A 7,087-nucleotide genomic window follows, 5' to 3' on the forward strand; every position below is an offset into this window, starting at 1 on the left:
GGAAGAAGAGAGTCTGGTTCTCCTCTTCTGCCTGCTTGCTGTGTGGGACTAAGCAACTGCTAGATTCTTGGACTTCCATTCACAGCTACTACTGAACCATTGTTAGGAATTGGACTGCAGACTGTAAGTCATCAATAAATTCCTTTACTATATAGAGACTATCCGTAAGTTCTGTGACTCTAGAGAACCCTGACTAATATACACTGAGAGAGGAGATTCATCCCCAATGGTGTCCAAGCCTGATAATGCCTGTCTACCTAACATTCGCCTCTACAAGTACCAGAGGCTCTGGGAAACATTTACACCAACTGAGAGGGATCATTCACCAACTTCCGGTGATGCATGGAGAGCCAATCATTGATCAGTGGCCAGAAGCTGGATCTGTTGCAGGTGGAATAGGTCTCATATGACTTAGATCCCTGAAGGGGAGCACTAGCACCAGGATATCCTATCCGAGTTATGACACCAATGTTATTAGCAGTTAAAGAGTACCTTGGTGTATTAGGCAGGGGCCCAGGAATCAAGGACTGCTGCAGAAATTGCACACTGCAACAGATCTCAGGCAAGAGATTTATTGGGCTACGTGGAGGGGGGGTTGCAGAGGTGAAAGGCTGTCTCTGAGCAGGAATTAAGAGAGAGACAGGAGACAAAGAGACAGAGAGAGACAGAAACAAAGAGACAAAATGAGAGAGACAGAGAGCAACAGAGAGTGGGCTGTGATGGTGGGGACTTTTTAATAGGGACTCATGTCACATTTGCTGGCTGGTGATGATGTGATGACATGGCTGCTGGTGCTCCATCGCCAAAGGCAGGCTGGGGAGACCTGGTTCCAAACAAAAACAAAAACTGATTTAAAAAAATTGTCAATGCATAACAAAAAAGAGCTCTTCAAAAGTACTAATATGGCTGGGCGGTGGTGGCACACACCTTTAATCCCAGCACTTGGGAGGCAGAGGCAGGCGGATTTCTGAGTTCGAGGCCAGCCTGGTCTACAAAGCGAGTTCCAAGACAGCCAGGGCTATACAGAGAAACCCTGTCTCGAAAAATCAAAAAAAAAAAAAAAGTACTTATATGCTTAAGTAAAACATTAATTTTAGGGTTTATCAACTAAAGGTAAAGTCTAAAGTTACCCCTTCTTTCCCTATGACCGTAATTCTTTTTCTTTGATTTATTAGTTTCCTTGAGCAACTTTTTTTCATTTTACTGTACACAAGGTAAAGTGTCTTTATTATATACAGTAGTCCTAAAATTCCTTACAGCCTTAAAAAAACATCTCAGCCTGGTCTGCATTGAGATACTCACAGTTTATGAGAACTCCTGCAGGGTTTTAAACAAATCAAGCTAAATCTCTCAATGTGACTATCAGAATACTGGAACAACACGACCTAAGGATAATGGAAGGGGGGAAATCTTGTGCTGGGAAAGGAAAGGGCACCAACCAGAGGACGAACTTTCTTCGGTGAGGGAATTTCCAATTTAAAGATGAGACTAAAACCCAGAAAGTGACAAGACAATGTTGGGTGTGACGGCACCTTACCCAGGTCTGCTCGCGTGTGCTCATGTGTGCATACACTTTAAGCTATGGTCGCACTTCAGGGCCCTGACGACTTGATGGCTTTGCTGTGTCTCTATCCCCAGCTTCCCAATGTGGCCACATTGAATAAACCTCCTCCTTCTGTTTTCTACTTTTACTTTGTTTCTTTTATTAGCTTCTTGGGAAGTATGAACACTTCCACCTCAGCCCCTGCGGGTGTGTGTGTGTGTGTGTGTGTGTGTGTGTGTGTGTGTGTGTGTGTGTGCCTATGGTGAGTATGAGTGTGTGTGCATGGGAATGTGCATGGGTGGTGATTATGAGTGTGTGTGTGCGTGTATGTGTGTGAAAACCTTAAGTCTACAGGACAAACTTCACTTTTTGACCTTTTGTGCTCCTAGGCCTTCTTACATCTTAAAAACAATAGAGATAAACTTTCTACTTTTCTTTCTAAACTGGGTGTACCTGATTTCATAAACTTGTGTCAGGTTTCTGTATCTCCATTTGTCTCAATATGCTTGTTTTGTTTTCTTGTTTGGGTGTTTGCTTGTTTGTTTGTTTGAGGCAGGGTTTCCCTGTGCAAACTTGGCTGTCCTGAAACTCACTCAGTAGACCAGTAGGCCACAAACTTATAGAGGTTCACTTGCCTCTGCCTCCCAAGTGCTGGGAATAAAGGTGTGTGCAAATTTTTAAGTTAAAAAAAATTAAATTTGCTTTTAGGGACAAAAGATACATAATCATACAATTCTGGTCAAAATGTCATTTCATTGATCCTTATCCTAATTCTGGTTCTATAACAAGGTTTGTATTGCTTGTGGGTATAAATTAACTGTGAAGTCATTACTCTTACTACAGGATGTAATTTTTTTCTGATACAGATTTACCCTCCCTTGAGATAAAGAAGATAACTTATGTCTATGATCTTTTTTAAATAGTATAAATGTAGACACACATAAAGGATGTATATACATATATATAAAGGATATATATATGTATATATATATATATATATATATATATATATATATATTACAACTGCCCTTTTAAAAAATAGACAAACATTTTTTAAATCCTTGTTTTAGCCAGGCCTATGCAAGGAAAAACAATAAGGGTTCTTAAAGAGTCATTTTGAAAACCCACTTTCAGTTTTATACACAGAAATCTTAGATCTTACAGATTATTTTAATGTGAAAGTCATAAAACAGGTAGCACACGAAATGAATGAAAATCTTAGACAGCTATTCACCTGGCAAACATATCACCTGACACAATATATATTGGTATCCTGGTTGATTTTTGTCACTTTGACACAAATTTGGGTCACCTATGAAGAGGGAACCTCAATGAAGGAATGGCCTCCACCAGAGTGTTTTACCTAAATGGATACATGTGCACCATGTGTATCCCTGGTGTGGTAGAGGCCAGAAAACAGCATCAGTTCTCCAGGGACTAGAGTTATTTATATACAAGTTGTAAAATACCATGTAGGAGCTGGGAAACAAACCCAGTTCTTCTGCAAGGGCAGCCCATCATCTCAACCACGGAGACATCTTTCCATGCCTTGCATCTCATACCTTGTCTCTTAAAGGCTATATTTAAAGGTGTGGTCCATGATCTCACAGACATGACCAAAAGGAACCTTTCTATTCAGTTATATGAAACACATAGTTAAAATACTAAGATTCTATAACAAAGGAAGATCACCAGAAAAGCTGAAAGAGAAAATTGCCAAGTAACACATAAAAGCAGACCTATTAAAACTAACAGCCAACCTCCCACCAGAAATCCTAAAACTAAGAATCCAGGAAGTGAAGTAGATAACGTTCTGGGACAAAATAACTGCCATCCAACACTGTCTTTAGTAAAATTATCCATTAGTATTTTAGAGAGGAATAAAAGACTTTCATAATAAACATAAACCAAAGCAACTTATGACACCAAGCCACCACTGCAAGAGATACTTAAAGGGATACTAAAAAATAAAGAGAAAGAATATATGCAATCCTGAGAACTCAGAACAGAAAAGAATAAATCTCATTGGAAGAACTGATTTTAAAAAGTGACAATTAGGGGGCTGGTGAGATGGCTCAGTGGGTAAGAGCACCAGACTGCTCTTCTGAAGGTCTGGAGTTCAAATCCCAGCAACCACATGGTGGCTCATAACCATCCATAACAAGATCTGACTCCCTCTTCTGGAGNATCTGAAGACAGCTACAGTGTACTTACATATAATAAATAAATAAATAAATAAATAAATAAATAAATAAATAAATAAAGTGATAATTAGGAAAGAATTAAAAACCATCAACTCAGTAACCCTCTAAACTAAAGAAAGCAATTAGTATACCCTAGTAATAAAAGAGTCATTACCGCAAATTAAAACAAGTCTTAACTTTGAAAAAACAAAATCAAAAACAAAAAAAAAAACAAAAAACCATAGAATGGCTAGATGGCTTGTTTTAAATGATTTGATTTTTTTTGTTGCCTCTAAGAAATGTATCTCACTGGCAAGGAAACATGGACTGAAAAGGAAAGGCCAGACTATGACATTCCAAGACAGAATGTGAAGACAAACAGTAGTGATGCAGACTTCAAGCCAGATTTAGTAGGAAGGAACAAGAGTAATATTAACTATGAATAAAGAGAACAATCTATCAAGAAGAAGAATTATTGTAAGTATGCATGCAAGGCTGGTGTAACCATAAACAGCTATTTCAGTACTTACCCTCAAAAGAGACAAATCATCCCTGTCCCTCCAAATAACTCAGTAAAACTTCAGAGTTAAACTAATCCAAAGGGACTTAACAGACAATCACAGAATATTTCATCCAATATCCATAGAATACATTTTTCTTAGCAGCCCAGGGAACTTTGTCCAGAGTTGACCATATTTTAGGCCATAAAGAATGTTTAACAAATACAAAGAGAGAGAGAGAGAGAGAGAGAGAGAGAGAGAGAGAGAGAGAGAGAGAGAGAATTCCTTGAATCTTATCAGATTATTATAAAACCAAGTTAGAAATCAACAGGAAAAGAAACTACGTAAGGAGATAGATGGAGATCGGACAGCACATCTTTGAATGATTTATGGCTCACTTAATAAAACAGGAAACTTAAAACTGCTAGAATCAAAGGATCATTGGGATACAGTAAAGGAAGATGTAAGGCAGAGTTTATAATTATCAGTACCTTCACTGAAAAAGAAAATCAAACTTCAAATAAATAACCTAATGATGTACTGCAAAGTTTAGGATAAACAATATCAGATTAAACCCCCAATGAGCAGCCAGAAAGAAATAATCAGAATCAGATCGGAACCGGGAGCTGGTGGTGCGCATGCTCAATCCCAGCACTCGGGAGGCAGAGCAGGGGGATCTCTGAGTTCAAGGCCAGCCTGGTCTACAGAGTGAGTTGCAGGATAGCCAGGGCCACACAGAGAAACCCTGTCTCAAAAAAAAATAAAAAACAAAGCAAAACAAAACAAAACAAAACAAAAAAAACAATTTACTTGATGAAAAAGTCCTCAGTAAAATCCCTGCAAACCAAATTTAACAATCCATTAAACAGATCACACATCATGAACAATTTGGTTTTGTTACAAGAATGAAAAGATAGCTCAACGTGTATAAATCAATTAAAAATAACAAATAGAATTAATGATACAGCTGGGCGGTGGTGGCGCACGCCTTTGATCCCAGCACTTGGGAGGCAGAGGCAGGCAGATTTCTGAGTTTGAGGCCAGCCTGGTCTACAAAGTGAGTTCCAGGACAGCCAGGGCTATACAGAGAAACCCTGTCTGGAAAACAACAACAACAACAACAACAACAACAACAACAAACATGGAACAATGTTAGTAGTTGCAGGAAAGAAACTAACAAAATTCAACATCCATGTATGATTTAAAAAACTTCTTTTCAAAGAAGAAAGACAGGGCATCAAGTGGAGGGATGGGGTTGCCATCCGACAGTCAAAAACTCTGACCCAGAATTGTTCCTATCTAGAAGAACTGCAGGGACAAAAATGGAGAAGAGACTGAGGGAGATCATGCTTTTTGTCACAGTCTGTTTAATGAAGAATAAGGCTTTAGTTTTATAGCATACAGAGAGGGGTTAGAGAATGATCAAAAGAAACAAAGTGAAGAACAAATGGGGGAAATGCTGATTGCAGGTTTGAAACTTTCAGTGATTTATCGCAGAGTCCTGGCGCCGCTGCTCTGGAACGCTCCAGAACTCCGGACGGCTTATCTCGAAGTCCGGATCCTCCTTTACAGCCCAAGGTGTTTGTTTAGGACCAGAATCTTCTGATTCCCATGAGCAGCCTTGAGGGGAAAGGGGGTAACTTGGCTCTCAACAAAGAACTATATGGCTCCCAGAAGGGGGCTGTAAAAGGCCTGGTTCATCTCAGCCTGGTCTCCAACACCTAGTAATAACCTTGACCAAGGAAGTATAAATCTGTACACTGAAAATTATAAAACACTGAAGAAATCAAAGAAGATGAAAAGACCTCTCATGTTCCTGGATTAACAAAATTAATAACTCTGCAGAATTTGCCCTATTATCAAAAGCAACCTACAGGTTCAATACTATCTCAATCAAAATCCCAATGACATTCCTCACAAAAGTTGCAGGGGTGGGGGTGGGGGTGGGGGTGGAGTAAAACTAAAGCTTGTGTGCAATCAGAAAAGACCCTAAATAGTCAAAGCAATTTTGACAATCAGACTAAGGCTGGGATATAGCAATACTTGACTCTAAATCCATCACCGAGCCATAGCAACAAAACCAGCATGGTACAAAACTGACATGTACATCAGTGGGAAAGAATAGGAGATCCAGGCACTTCCTCTTTCCAGCCAGGGCTGAGCAATGGGCATCTCTCAGGACAACTGGTACAACAAGACCAGGGGATAAGAGAAAACCCTACCACAAGAAGCAGAAGTATGAGCTGAGATGGCCGGCTGCCAACACTAAGATTGGCTCTCGCCGCATACACACAGTCCAAGATCGAAGAGGCAATAAGAAGTACCATGCCCTGAGATTGGATATGGAGAACGTTCCCTGGGGCTCTGAGTGTTGTACTCGGAAAAACAAGGATCATTGATGTTGTTTACAATGCATCCAGTAATGAGCTTGTCCGCACCAAGACCCTGGTGAAGAACGGCATTGTGCTTACTGACAGCACACCATACTGTACCGACAGTGGTACGAGTCCCACTATGCACTGCCCCTGGGTCGCAAGAAGTGGGCCAAGCTGACTCCTGAGGAGGAAGAGATTTTAAACAAAAAAACGTTCGAAGAAAATTCAAAAAAATATGACGAAAGGAAAAAGAATGCCAAAATCAGTCATCTTTTGGAGGAGCAGTTCCAGCGGGGTAAGCTTCCAGCCTGTATAGTCTCAAGACCAGGTCAGTGAGGCAGAGCAGACGGCTATGGGGTCAAAGGCAAGGAACAAGAGTTCTATCTTCAGAAGATCAAAGCCCAGAAAGACAAATGAGCCTCATTCATAGTGTAATAAAGGTGTTTGCTCACCTATGATCACTTGATTTTTGACAAGGGAGCTAAA

At 40.0% G+C, this 7,087-nt stretch overlaps 1 pseudogene; it reads left to right on the plus strand.

Moving 5' to 3' along the window:
• Positions 1-6,390: 6,390 nt before the first annotated feature.
• Positions 6,391-7,018, plus strand: LOC110337553 (annotated as a pseudogene).
• The last annotated feature ends 69 nt before the right edge of the window (positions 7,019-7,087 follow it).

This window comes from Mus pahari, chromosome 1 (genome assembly GCF_900095145.1).
Source record: "Mus pahari chromosome 1, PAHARI_EIJ_v1.1, whole genome shotgun sequence".
Classification (NCBI taxonomy): Eukaryota; Metazoa; Chordata; class Mammalia; order Rodentia; family Muridae; genus Mus; species Mus pahari.